Source organism: Candoia aspera, chromosome 6 (genome assembly GCF_035149785.1).
Source record: "Candoia aspera isolate rCanAsp1 chromosome 6, rCanAsp1.hap2, whole genome shotgun sequence".
Classification (NCBI taxonomy): Eukaryota; Metazoa; Chordata; class Lepidosauria; order Squamata; family Boidae; genus Candoia; species Candoia aspera.
Genome location: NC_086158.1, coordinates 11827270 through 11846270, shown reverse-complemented (window position 1 = coordinate 11846270; position 19001 = coordinate 11827270). Strand labels below are relative to the sequence as shown.

The window sequence follows — 19001 nt, the reverse complement described above, 5'->3', positions numbered from 1 at the left end:
ATTCCAGCATGGAGTCAGGTTTTTCCTTCCTTGTATTGCACAACAGGTTAGTATTTTAACAATGGGTGAATATTTTAACTATCCATTTTGGTCCTATTATGCCCTCCCTAGTTAATCTTTGCATATTCAGACCCCATTAATTTATATTTGAAGCTTAAACTTTTGTTTTTCATTTTGCTCCAATCTGCGTAAGTTTTGCAAGATACTGAACTGAATTTCTGGGTCCAATCAAGGGAAGCTGCATTTTTCCCAATGTAATCATATTCGCTGGCTTACAAGATAAACCAAAATGTAGACCTACAGGAAGATCTCAGGAAATGTGAATTCAAAGGAAGTATATTTAATCCTATGATACAACCCCTTTTCTATATATTTTTTTCTCCTGAACACCGGTTAGAACTTGTGTACAAGAACAAAAAATACTTATCCTATATTCCTGACCCTAAATAACACTAAAGTAAAATCTGTATAAATGTATAAATATCCTCCCTCTCCAGGATGTTCAAGGTAGTGCATATGAAGATTTTTTTTAATTATGTTCATTATATCAGGCTACATAAAAGCATAAAACAAAGACTATGCTAAATGAATTTACATCATTTGTACTCTATTTCAGCACACAAGAGTAATGTTCTAAGATTTCTAGAGAACAGAAAAGATGACTTAATCTCAACTTCCTCAGTTCAGTTCACAATTATTTCAAAGAACAAGTAGAACAGTTATATCAATCCTTACCTAACCGTAAAAAATTGACTATGTATATGGAATAGGTTTGGGGACTAACTGTACTGCCAAGCCTCATTTTTCAAACATCAGGTCATCGTGTTTCTCCAAATCAATGCTCACTGGTTTCCAGAAGCCTTCAAAGTAGCTAAATAATAATGATCAGGCACAAGGGAGCAATGGAAGCATTCAAGATAAGGATCCTCTAGGTCCTGAAAAAAAAAAAAAAAACTCAAAAAACTTTTAAAGTAAAGAGAACTTTGCCCAACAAGGAACTCTGCTCAGAACAGCTCTTCCTGATGTAAAATCAAAATAAATTCTTTTGTAGAATTGGATCTGCTGATTCAAGTCACGTAATACTTTCAGTAAACATCCAGGATACTAATAAAAACAAAGCAATAAACTGTTTGTTGTGGATACATAAAACATACAGTTACACAATGGTCATGCAGGCAACAATTACTTAATTTCACAAACTCCAACCAATCAATCAATTTTTTGGACCTTCCATTGCATTCTTCTCCTCCATTAACACAGTTATGCCACTGGTCACCTCTCTGCCCTTGGTTTGAGAAAACACAAATTTCCTTCAAGAGAGAAGCCTAGAAATTAAAATGCTGAATCTTGCCAAATAAAGGGAAGAATGAAATGGATCAAGTAAAAATCTCATGAAAGGCTTATGTGCTTAATGTTTTAGAAGTTTTGAGATTAGAAAATTAACTAGATAAGGTGTAAATACTTTAAGTAAAATAAAGTTATTCATTGCTGAGATGGATTGAGAAAGAAGACACCAGAACAGCACGGTCAGCTTTAAATTCTGCTGAAACAGACTTTTTTTTCCTGTCAAGAGAAGTCCCATATTTCAGAAATAGAAAGTATGTTTTACATAATATAAAAGGTCCCAAAAATTCTAGTCACAATTTAATCCTGACCACTTATTGCACAAAACCATGACATGGCCTGTTGGTTTAGCATTTGTGCTAAAATCCAGATATGATGGTGTGCAAACTAGAGTATAGCTTAGTGTATTATTTTATCCTAGATAATCATGGCCTATTTATTAAACCATGGCTTAATACAATGGGAAAATCAAGTCACAGTTTAGTTATTTATTACACAGATTCTAAGCACTGTTCCAGTTTCAAATAGTCTTCAGGTACAAACCACAATACAGATCCTGGCTCTCAATCTACTATTGCATGGAATACTGAGCAGAGGAATCTATGCAAGGCTGATCTGTGATGCACCACAAATCCTTATAGTAAGCAGGAAAAATGGTAGGCTAAATAAAGTTGTATTCCAACTTCTAATATCTGTAACTGCTATAACCTACAGACCAAAGTTCTGTTACACCTCAACATTTTTCACCCTTAGTTTTAAAACCACTTTTTCTGCATAGCTTTGAAAATATAAAGACCGTGTCACACTTTTCCCAAAAAAATCATATGCAGTAAACTAGTGAAGATGCCAGTAAATTTGCTAGTTTAAAAGAGATTCTACACTTAGAAATTGCACATTTGTGCTTCTAATCTACAGCTGATACCTGGTAAAGATATAATTTTTCTGCAAATATGTTAATTGAGTCTTCTTTCATGCCTGTTCTTTCTGGAAATGTTAAAGTATCATTTTTTTAAAAAAAATGTGCTCTTACTGTGCCACTTTGCATTTAATTCATGGAAAAGGTGGGACAAAAATGAATTAAAATTCCTTATTAAATTTCAGGAGGGAGGAAGGCTAAAATTTAGAAACACATTCCACTACTTGCATAGACAGGATTATTCACTGCAGATGCCAAAATATATTTTGTATCATGCACACCATTAAATTTATTCTGTTACTTGTTTTATTTATGAATTACCTTTTTCTAAGTAGCCAAATACTGGGGAAGATTAAATTTTCAAAAAAAAAAAAACAATTGCACACATTAATTAGACTGAAATAAAGTTTTAACTATTAAATCATTATATTTAGCTTCCTAAATGGAGGAAACAGTGCAATGTTTTTTCTATAATTGTAGCGCCTTTACTGAAAAGGCCCTGCCCTTATTTCAAAACAGGGCAGCAAAATAGCTGTGTGTTTATATATTCCCTGCAACTACTCTGATAACAAATGAACAGCAAAATGCAGTGCCAACATAGGCTTAATTCCATTTTTTTTTTTAATGTAAAATAATACGTCAAGGTAAGGATTCTGCACAAATTTAGACTTTTTTTTTTCCAAGCCTGGATGCTCTTTGGGGTTTTCTTTGCAAGCTAATGAGAATTTATTAAAAAGTAAGCCAAAATGCAGACTGACTTGGTTTAACTGGCAACCCACCATAATCTCCCAATAGTCAATAAGCATAGATAAACACAAAATGTCCACCTTACAGGTAGTCCTCGTTTAGCAACCACAACTGGGACCAGCAACTTGGTCATTAAGTGTAGCAGTTGTTAAGTGAAACCGCAACTGTGATTACAATCTTACTTCAGCTTTTCTTTGCTTTACAGACTTACGAAGGTCATAAATGCAAGGACCGGTCAAAGTTATTTTTTCATCACTGCAGTAACTGCGAACAGTTGATAAACAAAGCAATCACTAAATGAAGACCATCTGTAATTGTAACTAATATATTAATACATTAAAAATCCCCAACCAAAACCACTTCCATTTGACTTAAATTGTTGTGAACCTAAACATGGTTATAGGACACCACTTACGCTCTGCATGTTATGTGAATGTGCCACCTGTGACTCAGCCAAACAATGGCTTAGCATTAGTCTAAATGAGTCAGAGTGATAATCCACACAGCCTGCCAAGATACGATTTGCTTAAGCACATCATTGTTTATCTTGAGCCTAGGTTCAGATATAAGGCTAAAATATTTTTTGCAAGCTGGGTTCAGCCATAAAGCTAAAATATTTTTTGCAAGCTACCCTGGGAAATGCAATTGAAATCCTCTTTTTCTCTGCTATAAAAGCTTGCAGGCCATCCTGACTGGGTTCATACCATATGTTAGGCCAAAACCAAGACACCCACATTTTGGCTTGACATAATACATGAACCAAGCAGTATTTTCTATGAGTTTCCTTAATTATCGCTTGAGGGAAAATTACAGGAATTCCTACAGCCCAGAAGCTAAATTCTAAAATACTTTGTATTTGCATTTATATCATCACTTTAGCATTTCAGAGAACCAAACAAGCATTCATTGCTACTGCAACATGAAAGAAACTACTGGCTTCTCAAACAACTCCTCTTATTTCAAATAACAAGGGGCTGAAGCAAGTCATGTAAGCAGCAAGGTTCACCTGGTGTTCAAGCTAACTTTCCTCTGACAGGTACTTACCTTTTTAGTTACAAGCATTCGGTTGGGAATGAAGACACTTTGAATCAAACAGCTATCAAAACAAGCCTATTAATAGTTTCCTTACCTCCACCTACCCTTTAGAAGGAAGTGGTAAATGTATCCCAGGTGCTCCCAATTATCATGTGGGATATCAGCCCTGGCATTCCCTGCTTGGTAAAGCATCTGTGTGAATTCCCCTTTTATAGATGTAGCCTTACATCTCTCTAACTTGTGTTCAGTTGGTAGCACGGAGGAGGAAGCACACAAATTTAGGGGCTATGAAGCAAAGACATGTTGAATGGTCCTTGAAACCTTAAGTAAGGGGGAATAAACCTGGATAAAATAAAAGCCAAAGAGAAGTTTTGCTTTGCTTTGACTGGGGATGAGTTCACACATCAGGCTAAACTATGGTCTGCAGATTAAGCGACAACTTAATTCATGCGACAACAGTTCACACATGCCATGCCATAAGACTAGGGCAGTGTTTGTACCCACTCTTGTCATGTTAAGATGACAAACTAAGCTTCAAAAAGTCAGTTAACAAATGAGGGCCTGTTATCCTTTTAACACATGCCTCTTTAGCAAAGCTTTAGGAATAACTTTGAGCTCCAAATTCCAAACAGCTAGCATTTCAGGTTTCCAGAAACCAGAATTTATAATCTACAATATAGTTAATGCATAATCACAATTTCCCCAAAATGGTGGCCAATCTATTTGTTAAGCTGCTGCATACTTGGGAAAAAGTAAAACGGGACCAGGCGCACACTTGTTAACCAAGATTTTTAGCATGCCATGCAAATACAGACTATGCTATGGGAACTCAATGACTGTCATTTAGAAACCATGATTTACAGCTTTGTATAATATAGAAGACCACTCAACAAGCCATATGTTATCACAGTGTGTGAACCCAAAATACAAGTCAAGCATTAGTTTCCTTTGGTGGATAGGTGGGATATAAATCCAATAAATAATTAACTCCAGCTCTATTCTCAGTATAACGTCTTGCACAGGGAAGCCTTTTGTTATTTTTTTCCCTATTTTATATTTTAAACTTGTTATAAGCTTCTTTTTAAAAGGAAGCCTATGAACACAGTAAGCAATTTTTTTTCTATTGTACCTTTACATCACAATAAAAACCACCTTGTCTGTGTTCACACAGTACGTAACCCAGTTAACTGAATCAACTCATTTTCTGGGTTCATGCTACAGTATAGCCTCAACTATTATTATTAACTGAATAAACTGAAGCTACAGAATACATTGAGCTACCAAAACAAACAAGCCAAACTTAGAGTACTATACAAAGGCATCTGCTAGATCTGTATGTGATCTTACTAGGTGAACAGTCATTCTGTTTCCAAAACTGGTTGGACATAGGTATGCAGATGCTCCTGACTATATAAAGCATTTCCTGTAGTATATCTCCTAAGAGCAGCATGCTGGGATGTATATGTCAAAACAGGAAAGATTACAGTTGCAGCATCGCAATCAAAATTCCCCCTTTTATGCAAGTTGCTGTCACATACACAAAGGAGAAGGCTTCATTCATAATACCAGGACCACCATCTTGTATGTTTTGACTCCCTCTGAGGACAGTACTACTCTCAAACACATTCTAGTTCTCTACAAGAAATATGATTTAACCAACCTGTTCCTATCTAGTTCTTTGTTAAATGCTGGGCTATAATTCCTTTAGTCTCCACCCAACCCAACCAATGGCCACACTATCCATAAATTATGAAAGTTGTAACTCAGAACACTTGAGACGCATAAGAAAAGCTATATTTAGCTCTCACGGCTTATAGTTATCGACAGACATCCCCCATGAGCTGAGTCAATTATTTCTTAAAGCTATTCAAACCCTTCCATCCCTCAGCAACAAGTTTTACAGGAATCACAACTGCACCTACTGAAGCATAGGTGTGAAAATCACAAATATATAAAGAAAAGCCCATAATCAGTCATCTCTGTTCATGATTATGTACCAAAAAACTATTCTCCAGCTGTTTAGCATTGTTCTATGGGTAAAGAGCTCCCATATCTGTGGGTTAATACACAATAAAGATAGTGGTTGACAACACATTTTGTGGTTGTCAAATGTGCAAGTTAATTATAAATTGTGGGAAGAATTCCTTTTTTTTCCCTTCATAAATGTACTACCATTAAGAACCCATCAAGGTCTCCATGCATGTCATAACCATGAAATAAATACATATATACAGTTCCTCAGTTTTTTCAAATGTGAAATAAAACAGTTACAGTACCTATGATTTGCCACTAGCCAATAAGCAGTACCTATGAAGGAAAACTCATGACCACCAATCTTTATTTTTTCCTGAATGAAAAATCAAGGCTTCTAAGTGGATTTGTTTCCACTGGAGAATAAATTGAATTACAAAGAAAACCAATAGAAACATCAATGCTTAGGTTCACCCATGACACTAATTCCTATGTCTATGATTTGGTTTTGGTTGTTTGTGATCTAGAAAACATGTGTGTTACGGTTGAACGTGTTAAAGGAAGCCAGAAAACTGAGTTTCAGGCCAAAACATGGTTTAACCAAACATGGTTTAGCAGCCATAGATGAACCAGGTCACTATGGCCACATAAAGTCCAGTCCAACTACAATTTTTAAAGAAATAGCAAAGTCTATAAGGCACAGTGAGAATATAATGGTCTAAACACCAACATGCCATCCATCCATGCAGGTTCAGTTAAATCTTTCCTTCTCAATCATTTCCATATTTAGAAGGAAAAAACTTTTGCTGTTTTCTTGGTTTTCTTGATTCCCACAACAAAGGGACAAAATGAGCAACAGTTTTATATAGGTGAAAATTTAAGGGTAGGTTTTGACTCTCCATGGAACCACGCACGACCCACCTACATTTTGGCCTAGTATAACGTATAATTTCTATTTGTGGTTCAGTGTGCCATGCAATCTGAGGAAACTGGGTTAATCCAGGAAGCCACATTCTGGTGAAGCTTGGTACTCAGGCCTTGCAAGGACAGCCTCCAACAAAACTACCCACAAGGCCTCCAGGTTGAGGCCTACTCCAAGTCCCCAACATTTTCCCCAAGTTTTTGAATGAAATGTGCTTTTAGGACGGGGGAAAAGAAATATTGCATTCAGGTGGTAAATAAGTAAGACAGAACTGTGATACAAAACCAGGACAGATTACATACCATGAGCTTTGTGGTAGTCCCTGATATAACTGTTCATGAATCAAAACTGAAGTTCTGTTTAGGTAAGTCTGACTGAAAAAGAAACCCTAAACTATTGAGGTTAGAATAGCTTCTTCCCACTCACCCCCCAAATCCCAGACTGACAGAAAATGAGATTTCTATAATGCCTTATATAAACGAAATGCAACTTCCTTTACATCAACAGCAAATTAAAAGAGAGAAGGAAGGAAGGAAGTGAAGCACATGCGGGGCTCAGAAACCCCAAGGCAATTCAGGGACACCCTTTGAAGACGTTTTCTTCAACCACTGTACACCAAGCAAAGTTTAGTGTTTGTTTTTAAAACTTCCATGCTCCAGAAAATCCACAGCTGCATTGTTTTCTACTTTGCCTTTTCCCCTCATTTCACTCCAGCCATTGGATAATCTGCCTCCTTTTCCTCCAACATCGCAAAAGGATAATAAAGTGAATTACGTTTACCATTGCAGGTAGATGATTAACCACATCGTTCTGTACTGCAAGTAGATCCTCCACTTTCAAAGCACACCATTTAAAAAGAAAAAAAATTCACCGTCCACTGATATTATCTTGAGACTTTTTACACGTGGACAAGAAAGGGGCAAAGCCGCCCTGATTTCAAAACTGGGCCTTATAGACGTGTAACTCGTGAATTTTGTACAATTGTTTTCCCGAAGACCAAAGTTCGCTCCAGAACTTGGCTTATTAGAATGGTTAACAACTCTGCCCCTTGAGCAGTTTTTACAAGACCTTTCCGCTCCAGTTTCCAACGCTGCGTCCACAAAAGCAAATAATAATAATAATAATAATAATAATAATAATAATAATAATCCCAGAAGACCTAACAGCCTAGATTTTAAAACGAGTGGAAGAAGCCATCAAAAGCCCTTTTCATTATTTTGTAAAGACACAGCAAAGGCCACCGATAACCCTTCCCCATCCCCCTCCCGTGTGAGTTCACTCAGCCACATTTCTTACCCTCCCCCACGCTCCTTGCAAACAGACATTTAGGACGCAAACCTCATCAAACAAAACTTTCTTTCCCCCCACCCTTTAAAAAAAATAATAGAAAAAAAAATATTCTACTGACCTTTCCCTTTTTGGAAAAACAACAACAACCCTGCGCGCACACACACAAACGCACACTTCCGAACTTGGGTCTTTTACAGACACCTCTCCGTGTGTTTCCTTCCAGCAAGAGAACACTGTATATATCCGCCGATGCAAATAAAACTCCTCTCTGCCCCAAATCGTCTAAAAATAGGCAATCAAGCCAGCTTGCCTCATAATGGCTGCTGGGTTGCATTTATTAGTGCAAATGCTTCTCCTCCCCCCACCACCACTTTCCAAAAACGCGATGAATCAACACTTTCCCCCCACCACCAATTTTTTTTAAAAAAAATTAAAAGGTCAGCAGCAGGGGGTGGGGGTTGAAAACACCTCCGGAAAGATGAAAAAAGAAGAGATCGAAAAAGATTAAAGTTAAAAGACACTGCCTTCCCAAAGGGGGGGGGCAATGCTTGTTACACTTCTGCCCCTCCCCCGCGTTGCTTCCTCCAACTATCTACAAACACAGGCGCCCCTCCCCCAGCCCAACCTCCCCCAGCTCTCAATTCCCTTTCCACCAACGCCCTCCCTGCCCCCCCCGCGTAATAACCCCTTAAAATATACTTCATGGGCGCCTGAAAGATTTCCTAGCTGCAGCTAGATAATTAACTACGCAAAGGGACAAGACAAACACATAAGGAAGGCGGGTGGGGGGGGACACTCTTGTTTCTTACCTTGCAATTGATGGCTTAGTATGGCTCTCCGCCCCCCCTCCTTTTGCAATGGAGGCAAAAGAGGAGGAAAAAGCCCCCCACGCTCACACACATAGAGCTATATTTCATGCAGCTTCCTCCTTCTCTAAGAGGTATAATATATGGGTTTGCAATTGCGGGTGCAGCCCAAAGGGGGAAGGAAAAAAAAAGACTTCAAGTAGCCACCGGGAGGGGGGGGAATGCAATGTATTCAATTATGACCCAAGTCTGGGTGAGGTGTGCGTGATGGTGCTGCTGGAGGGGGATGGGAAGCGAGAGGGGGTGGGGGAAAATTATAGATTAAGTCCCCAGGAAGGAGGAGGCAGTAAAAAAAAAAAGTAATGGTTTGCGTGTGCGTTTATGTGTGAGCGTGTGTGTGTGTGTGATTTCGATTGAAGAGGAATTGAGGCAGAATGTAAAAGCTGTTACTAAGGGAAGGAGCCAAAACCGCTCTGAGCAGCCAACGGCGCTCAGCAACTGGGGAGAGAGAGGTGGCCAGCCATACAGAAATGAGCAGAGAGAAAGAGAGGCGCTCTTGCACACAACACACACACGCACACATACGCGCGCGCGCCAAGAGAAGGCAGGCCGGCAGGCCTCCTTGCTTGCTTGCTTGCTTGCCTTCTTTCGCCTACTTCCTGCAAAAACAAACCAGATCGGATTCAAAAGAGGAGGGTGGAGGCAGGGCGCAGAAACACATCTGGGCTCACAAACCAACCAAAAAGTGGAGCCGTGCAAAAATAGGCTTTATTTAGGCCGGCGCTGAAATGCAAGCCCTGCAAATGGGGGAGGGGAGCTCCTTCCAGCAAGGGGGGCGGGGAGCGTCTTTCGCTGCGCCTCGGAATTCCCCTGGAATCTGAGCCCGTCATCTTAGTATTGTTTTTTTTTTATGATGAGGGTTGGTAGATTAATGGTTTGTTTGCTTGGGAGGAGACGGTGGGCGGCCTTCTTGAGCGATGGGCCGAATAGAAAGAAGGGGATAAATCAGGTAAGTTACACGATTATGCCCGAATACACGCACAGAGATTGCCGCTCTCCCAAGAGGGTGTGCTGGCCACGCAGAGCATATGATTCAGGTTCATTGAGGAACGGAATGAGAAACGTGGGAACCAGGTCATCACGCTAAACCATTATATTGCTTCCTTGGGTACATTACGTCAACTCAGCTGTGGGGGATGCATGGCTTCTAATCTGCAAGTTGCGTCAGTGGGTCCCAAAATGCCAAGCAAACTGATGCACAGGCATTTTCGGGGAGAGGGGAGCATATATTGCACATGCATATCGGGGTCTGCATGGTAATCTGATCCTGCCCCGCCCCACCCCCTCCTCCGTGAAAACACAGGAAGGAAGAAATTAATCTGGTTCTCAGCCCTGCCTTAAGCAGGCAACAGTGTAGCAGAAACCTAGCCATAGAGCTGTGGGGTTTCCTGTACAATTTACAGGGAAATAGAAAAATCACCCTCTTTTCAAAATGGGGTAAAAACATTACAGCGAGGACAACTGGCATCAGATCCTTATTTTCTACGGAAATATGCAATGCCGAACACAGGCAGTGGGAACGAAAACAACTGGTGAAAATGCTGCATGGGGGAAGGAAAAGCAGGGGGGCTGGCAGACAGGAAGTTGCATAAGCAGATCAAGTCATTTGCTGGGCTTCACGTTTGAAATTCACAAAAAGGGAAGGCAGCCAGCCTGTAGGAGAGCAAACTAGGAAAAATAAACATGAGGAAGGAGGGGAGCTACTAACAGGAGGGACACACCCTGTTGCTAAAATGCTCTGAGAGAACCAGCTACTACAGGAGGAGAGCAGCGCTGGGTGTGTGGGTTTCTTTTGGTATCAAACCAGAGCAAAACTGTGGGGCAACAGAGACTAAGGTGGAAGAGGACACTCTTTTTTTAAAAAATTAAAGATCCATAAACCAATTTACAAATACATACAGATATTATGATTTGTACCCATGCACATTTTTCTTACAATGTTGTCAGCGCACTGGAGTTAAACATTCTGATATTCAGGCCCAATGTTCACATTTACCTCCCCTAGTGTTTGTTAGGGAAGAGGAGCAAAGGAGGGAAATGGGGAGGGGACCCCAGGGGAGTTGACTCAGCCAGATTATGTGAAAAAACATTGTTAGGAAGATTGTGAGCAAACTTGTTGGAAGAGTAGACAAAAGGGGACCCTTTGGCAAAAAGGCCTTGCGGGGCGCCCACCTAGGAAAAGAACCTAGGCCTGGCAAACTTAACTAAACATGGTCTAACTCTCCAGTCGGCATCTAATGACTGGATCTACATCCTGACATTTAATTTCCCATCATGTTCCTGTCACAGTTTGGGCATTGGGGGAAAGGTAACTGACTTAGCATCCACTGGAAGGGCAGGAGAGGGGACAAGTAACAGTGTGCAGCAATTTCATACAATTACTGTGACTTACTTGCGTGAGACTTCAGGACACAAGTACATAATGGCATTTGCATGATGAGAGTATCACTGCTACTGTCCAGTACTTTATGTGCCCTATTGTGCATGCATATACTAGAAATCAAACAGCTCTGTACTCTCAGCCTGTGGACCAAATGTATACGTGAAGGTATTTTTCATGCAATTATTTCTGTAATTTTAGCGGTGTCTCGTGTTCATTGAAAAAAACTAATTGCAATGCATTTCTGTACTTCTGTCTCCTTACATTATTTTTCCCCCCAAAGCCTGCCATATAAAAAGGGATTCTGCAAGCAGCACTGTTTAAGAATATTTGCTTCTTTGTGTATCCTGTCCTGCTACAATCCACTTAACACATATCTGCTCTGTAGGCCTAGGAATGTTTGAATTATTAAAGTCTGTGGCGCTTTACAGTTCTTTCCAAAGAAGTCCAGCCTTAAAAGAATTGAAACCTACAAAAGAGTGAAGGAAGAACTTAAGATCAGGCTAAAAAGAGTGTAAGAAGTATTGTTTCTGCATTGTTAGTGCTATGCAACACAGATCTCCAGACCTGATCATTTCTGAACCTTGTTTGGGTTTTTTGGCTAGTTTATACAAGATACAACCCTACTGATTTTGGTTTGATTTTGTGTGAATTCAGTGAATGTATTGTCTGGCTTCATGCAGGGGTGGCTAAATTTTGCACCAGCGTTATCTCCTGAAATGGTAAGACGAATTTGCGCAATGCCTCCATAAATAAAGCTAGTATGTCACTGGGGTTAGAACTGGGCTAGTAATGCATATATCACTTTTAATAATTACACTCTGATACCTCAGATAAATCAATGATTGAGCCTTCCAACTTTATCAAATCAAATGGTTTTATTGGAAATAAGCAAAAAATGCTAATAATTTTTTTAAAATTATTTTTAAATAGGATGGATGAACTCACTTGCTTTTGTATAATTCCTGAGATCTTGGGTTTCATTTTGAGGGCAACCACTCATTTCACCAAAGTAGAGTGGGGGCAGGGGGAGAAAGAAAGGGTGTTATCTTAAATCAGCTTTTCTTAAACGGCTCTTAAAATGGTGCAACTTGTGAAACACTGGCAGGCTATGAATTGTTTTTGGCACTGTCACTTCCAGCACAGCCACTCTGAGACAATTTTAGCCCTTACCCTAATTCCCATCATAATTCCCTCTGCAGAATGATGTTCAGAGCTTTGCAGAGAATCTCATGTCCACCAGGAATTATTCTTCCCCCTTTGAAAGGCAACATACCACAATATCCAGGGCCTGGGTATTTGCAGGACATCTATCTATAACTGCCTCTGTCCTATAAGCATTGAAAGGGGAGATGTCATGAGTAAGGATGGCGAGCAGGGGGCTCCCACCCAGACTGTCAAGCGCATGCGTAGCACTGAGGAACTGTTCAGCCATTCAAAGAGACACAGATCGGGACCGCCTTAACCTTTGGGGTTTATATGGCTGGGTTTTTCCCACGCTTCCTCAGTTTGTTAGGATTCTTGTTAAGTACTACTAATAAATATTAGAGACCAAGTCATTGTCTCAGTGTGTTTCCTGGTAATCAGGACAGGAGACATGCCCTGGGTCCCATAATAAAATGCCATCTTACGGGACCCAGGAGGTGTGCCTCATCTATGACACACCATCTGTATGTCTCCAAGCCTGCTGCCCTTTAGGAGGGCCTTTAAGACCCAGGTTTTCTCTGAGGCATTGGGCCAGAAGGCCAACAAGTTATCTGCTCACTCAAGTCATAACAGCCATAGCATGTCAAAGCAGTGCCAGCCATGCCCTCTGTAGTTCCAGGTAGAGCAAGAGGAACTAGAGCCCTACATTTGTCCAATCCTTCCGGTAGTAGTTTGCAATTTTAACAAGGTTAGATCTTCAGTTCACGAGAGAACCAATCCCTCCTCTTACATCTGACAAAGACTCCACCTGTCAGACTCTCCAATCAAAAGGTTCACGGAACCCCTTATCGGAGCATCTTCCATCATTCTCTTATCAGTGTGAACAGACTTTGTGTCGCCAGATGGGAGGGGGTGCCAGATTGGAGTGCAAACTGAATTGTTATGGCTAGGGACTTATTGCATAGGCTACCCCAAGGCCATGCAAGCAAGATACATCAGAGGAGCTACCTGGATTGGGAAGGGGAGTGACATGCTTTAGCGGGAAGAGGGGCAGAGGGCAATTTAGAGAATGTAGTTTTAAATGTAGGTTTGAGCGGGAATGGGGCATTTGCAGCTTTCTTCTTGTACTGGTCATTTCGCTTCATTATAACAGTAGAAAGAGCCCGGTCTCCTGACTGTCACTGAATGAATGCTTGAATGTGCCAGTCCTTACACCACCTCTCTTATGGATACACCCAATCCTTCCCCTGACAAAACATGGGAACAAAACAGGGAACATCTGGTCCTTCTGCCATACAGTTCTTCCCATAACAATTGCTGTCATCCTCTCTGGAACCAGAGGTCATCCTGACTACCTCAGACTTGAAGAAGTTCAGTCTTCCCTCTCTCCAGATCTGATCTGATAGCAAAGCAAATTACAATATCTACTCTTAATGAATTTCTTAGTTGTTTGGTTTTTATGGTTTTTGTTCTTGACATCATGTTGTTGGGCACTGTGCAAAGTCTTTGGGATTGGGGCAGGTTACTAACACCAGTTATAAATGAATTGGGAACTCGGGGAACACAATTCTACCTTGGAAATCTTAGACCTAGGAATCTATAATCTGTCATAGGATCCATATCTATTACTTTCCTGGTTAGTCTCCCTGATAGGCTCTTACCTGCAATATTCCTCATTCCTACCATATTCCTATCATTTCCCTATCATTCAACCATTCCTAGGGTAGATGCCACCTACCCTATTGGCATTACACTTCAGAAACATATATTAGGCCTAGGGTATGGAATTTGCCTGACTTCATACATGCATCAGATTTTCTGAGAGTAAGCGGCAAAGAAACCAGAACTCGTGTGAGGAAACTTATGTTAGCTCAGCAAATTGTACACCAACAGCATATTATACCAGCTCAGCTATTGTGGTTTCCGCAGAGAACCTCAAGAGCAATCCTTTACTCATGGTGCAGAAAATACTCACCCATCCTATTTTGGCTATATAATTTCAGTCCTTAGAATAAGGTGGCTAAGTGCTCTGCAGCACAGAAAATAGTCCTCTATTTGAAAAGTCATTATCAGTTATTTGACAGCATCCTATACTTCACCAGCAACCCTTTGGAGGACAAGGACATTTATTTATTTGTTGTTTCATTTCATTTGTTTGTTTGTTTGTTTTGTAAAACCTCCAAGATGCGTAACAGTCCTGCCATGATGTCGTCTCATGGTTTGGGCTAATTTTTTAGCCCAATTTTGGAGAGGTTAATGCAAAATACAGACAATGAAGGTTCAACCTTGCTCTTCCAATTTTTTATCATATTCCCCTCCCCTCCCCAAAAGCAAAACCTTGCATTCCTGAACTTGGTGACCTCTGAGAACCAAATGTTGTTGCCCATCTCTGCATTATTTTATTTTATTTGAATATTCAATTATACTATTCAAGCCGCCTGATCACCTGTTGTCATTGGGATAACAGAATGAATAGCCTTGCCGATCAGCCACCTAGTCCCCATCTTTCCTGTTATAATGAGATGGATTGTATTTCTATTTCAATTATAAACATTGTTTTAAAAAATGCATAGGAATTAGTGCATGCAAATGTTAGGCAAATCAAAGTTCCTTTTTTTTTTCCTATACATGAGATGGATTTCTTCTTTTTCAAAGAATGACTGACCAATCGACTCCCAGATTCTCTTAGAAAGGAAATGACTGTTAAGTCAGTCTAAAAGCCTAGCTGTATATTATGTTCAAAGGACTGTCCAGCAATTCATTTCAATGGAACCTTTTTTTAATAACAGCAGAGTCTAAATATGGGCAGCCTGATTTAAATCAGGATCACAGAGTAGGACAATGAGTTAAGGGGGGAAAAGAAGAAGAGGAAAATACAGATTAGGCTACCCCCATACTGGAGTCCCGATCCAGATTGGCCCCTTGAATTTCCTTTTCAATAAAAAATGCAATCACTACTATCTACATATTTAAAATAATCTAAATTTAAATATAATATAAGATGTGGGAGTAGTTTAACATTTGCCATCAAGGACTTCTTGAAGTCTGAAGAGAGGGAAGCAGAGGGAGGGAAGATTTTGATGATGGAACAGAGATTCTCCATCTTTTTGGCCCAGTGTTTGGAATTGGGGGAGCTTGTCCTGGGAACTCTAACACAATGCTTGCTATGGTGGATGTGATCAGTCACAACAACCTATTTATCAGAATCATCCCCTGCAGCCTCTCAAGATGTTCTCTCCCTCCAATTACTTAATTGATGCTTCTAAAAGAGTCACTAGTTCAAGCAAATCCTAGAGTTCCTTGTAGAGTTAGGTCAACCCTGGCAATTTCCCACTCTCTCCCATATTCTAGCATCTTGAGCATACAGAAAGAACAATTATTTACTTTCAAACACTGAGCATAGTTGGCTCTTGACTCAAATGCCAACTTTCTTCAGCACCTAAGAAATACATATTTTACCATTGGCTCCTGTTCTGGGATGTGCTATAAAACACCAATGCACAGTTGAAACGATTAAGAGCTTGCAAAGGTGACGGTTGGGATGCTGATGATATGGCTGTGTGTATGAAGCCCTTAAGCTGTTAACAGATATCCTAAAATCCCTCTAACTGTGCCATGAAGATGCCCTGATAACTGTTTTTAAAGAACGTATCTTTAAGACATCGCCTTTGCCTAATGCTCAGCCTGCCACAGAGGCAGTTTAAAGTGGTCTTAAGCCATTCCAGTTTTAAAATATGTTTTCCCTCTTCTCCTTAGGCAAGCCTTATCATTTGAATGATCTGTGACAGTTAACTGATGATGCTAATGATGATGTGGTCAAGGTCTGGGATCTGTCCAAATATTGGCCACTTGGCTATTGGGGGCATAACCCTCCCCCCAGATGCTGGGCACGGCCTTCTATACCCATTTTGGTTTGGGCTGCCAGTGAGACAAGATGCTTGGCTCCCACTGATGAATCTACTCCCATAAGGCCCGATTGGCTATTATGCAGGCATATATCATAATTTCTATGTAGGTTTGATGCTCTTCTGAAAGAGCAATAGACCCAAGTTTAAAACTGTGGTTGGCACTTTGAAACAAATGCTAGGGTTGTGTTTAAAAAAACAGAGCACTAGTCCACTTTTCACTGTTTTTATTAGTTTGGGGAAACAGTGCCATTTTGTCTAGTCCTGTGCAATTCTGCATACTCTGAGACCTACTTCCATGTATTACCAGTCACAGCCTATGCTGCCTTTCCTTTGGAACACTTCTGGATCGTTCCCTCAAGCTCAAGCATTACCATGCACGCTTCCACCACATCTGTTACCTAACGGATGTGGTGGAAAGGTAGAAGGCAAAGTAGGTGGGAGCTTTCCTGTGGCTTGTCCAATCTCCCCTCTGTATCTGTGATTTGTAAGCCAGGCTGTGGGATTTTGTTTTTTCAAGAATAGCCAGACTGACAGGTCGTTGGCATGGGCACTTCCGTGCTGGTGACCTATGATTAGGGCAGCTTGAAAAGTGGCTGAACTCCATAACAGGCACTTGCCTAACCTTGCCCAACTCTACCCTACCACACCCTAAGGAGCAAGTGATGTTCAGTAGGAAAGGAAAGGACTCTGGGAAATTCCCAGATCATTTCCTTTAAATGCTCCCTCATTGAAACTCTTTAGGACAGCACCACTTGCTAGCATTGTTACTGAGTCACATTAGAGTTTGGCCATTGGGGCAGCACAATTATTTATTATATTTTGTATGTTTGTTTGCTTATTAGGTTTATATAGATGCTGATCTCACATTAGCAACTCTGGGCATCTTACACCATTTTATAACAAACAATAACATACTATAAAAAATATAAACAACAGCCAAGGAGCCAACATATGCCAGTTTATGCCAAAATACTTTTTCAGCCAACTCTAGGATTGGAGGAATGCATGCTAATGCAGCTGCAGGGAAGATTCTATAATGTGTCTAGTTTCTGCCCAACTTGCAAAGAATACAGCATCCCTGCTAAAATCATTATCATCATCATCATCACCTTCATCTTCACCTTCAGCAGCAGCAGCAGCATGTCCTCTCTCTCAATCCAAAGACTTACCTCCAGGATTCTTTGTTTGTTTGTTTATAACACTGGTAAGATGAACTCATCCTCTTAAAAGCAATCTGAATGACTGTCTTGCTAGCACTTTGCATGCATTGTCCTGGATACACCCATGTACAGGGGAAACAGAGCTGCACAAATGTCTCTGCCTTATATCCATGTTTAATTGAAGATATGAGAAAGCCCATGCAGACATGTTTTGCACATGTAGTTGTAAAGACCCTGATGCAAATACAACTCTAGCAGGGCCAGGACACTTTTAATGAGAAGTTTTGCCCATACAGATTGTTGATTGTTATTTTTTGTGTGTTTTAGTTACCATCCACAGCAGACGGTAATGCCTGGTGACCTTAATTAAATCACACCTGGTTAGTGCAGGGATGGTAGGCTACCAGGATATACCCAGTGGAATCTAGTAGGAAGAAGGTGATGCCAAATTATTTCTGGATTATTGCCAAGTAAACTATATGCACATGTCTAAGAGTTCACCAGGAACTGAGCTCAACTCAAAAGAGACTTTTTTTAATTACTAGTTTACTCACAGTAATCTTTCTTTCCTTCCCTTTTTTATTGTGAAATTGCTTTATTTTGCTGTTTAAAAAGAAAGAAAATTGTGAGGGGAAGATTAGGAAACAAGAAAACCTTTCTCCCTCAGGAAGTAGCTAATTATGAAGCAATTATGGGACAATTCATAGAAGTGAGAATGCTGAAAATTGAAGGAGGGGACTTTTTATTAAAACAGTTGTCTGCTTCAATGAATGAGACTTACTTCTGAGTGCTACAGAATGATCTTAGGAGCCCCTAATCATATTTCAGGCATGCCCCATTAACTGCTTTTAACCAAGATGTCCTCATGGCATTCCCTTTGTTTCATCTCCAGCCAAGGTGGAGGCAACTTAAACTCCACTTTTAAAGAAATGTTTTCCCTCTTCTCTGCCACAATCTATGATGCCTCATTGATTATGGTTGATGATGCAATCAGAGGCTGGGATCTACCCAGCTTCTGTTGCCTACTTAAGGCTGCAGTGGACATGTCTTCTCACCTCAAGTAACTGAGAACTGTCCTCTGTATCCATTTTTGTTTGGACTGGAGAGACATTTGCCAATATAAAGTCTCCAAAGTATAAGCTTTTAGGTGGGCTATCTATCTGTCTATGGAGAGTTCTTTTGAAAGAATGTTAGACTCATTCTTAAATGCAAGTGTTTAGCACTTTTGGAAGAGTGCTAAACCTACTTTTAAAAAAGAGGACTGAGCGGCTAGTCTTAGGCTGCACAGAAGATTGATTTGAACCAGGAAGGAAAAG

At 40.2% G+C, this 19001-nt stretch overlaps 1 protein-coding gene across 1 annotated transcript in view; it reads right to left on the bottom strand.

Moving 5' to 3' along the window:
- The window catches only part of TBL1XR1 (TBL1X/Y related 1), a 206060-nt gene extending 196555 nt beyond the window's left edge, over window positions 1–9505 (bottom strand). The window contains exon 1 of the mRNA XM_063306430.1: window positions 9035–9505. The gene's annotated coding sequence lies outside the window, so the exon portion shown is untranslated. The remainder of the gene's footprint in view (window positions 1–9034) is intronic.
- Window positions 9506–19001: the final 9496 nt, after the last annotated feature.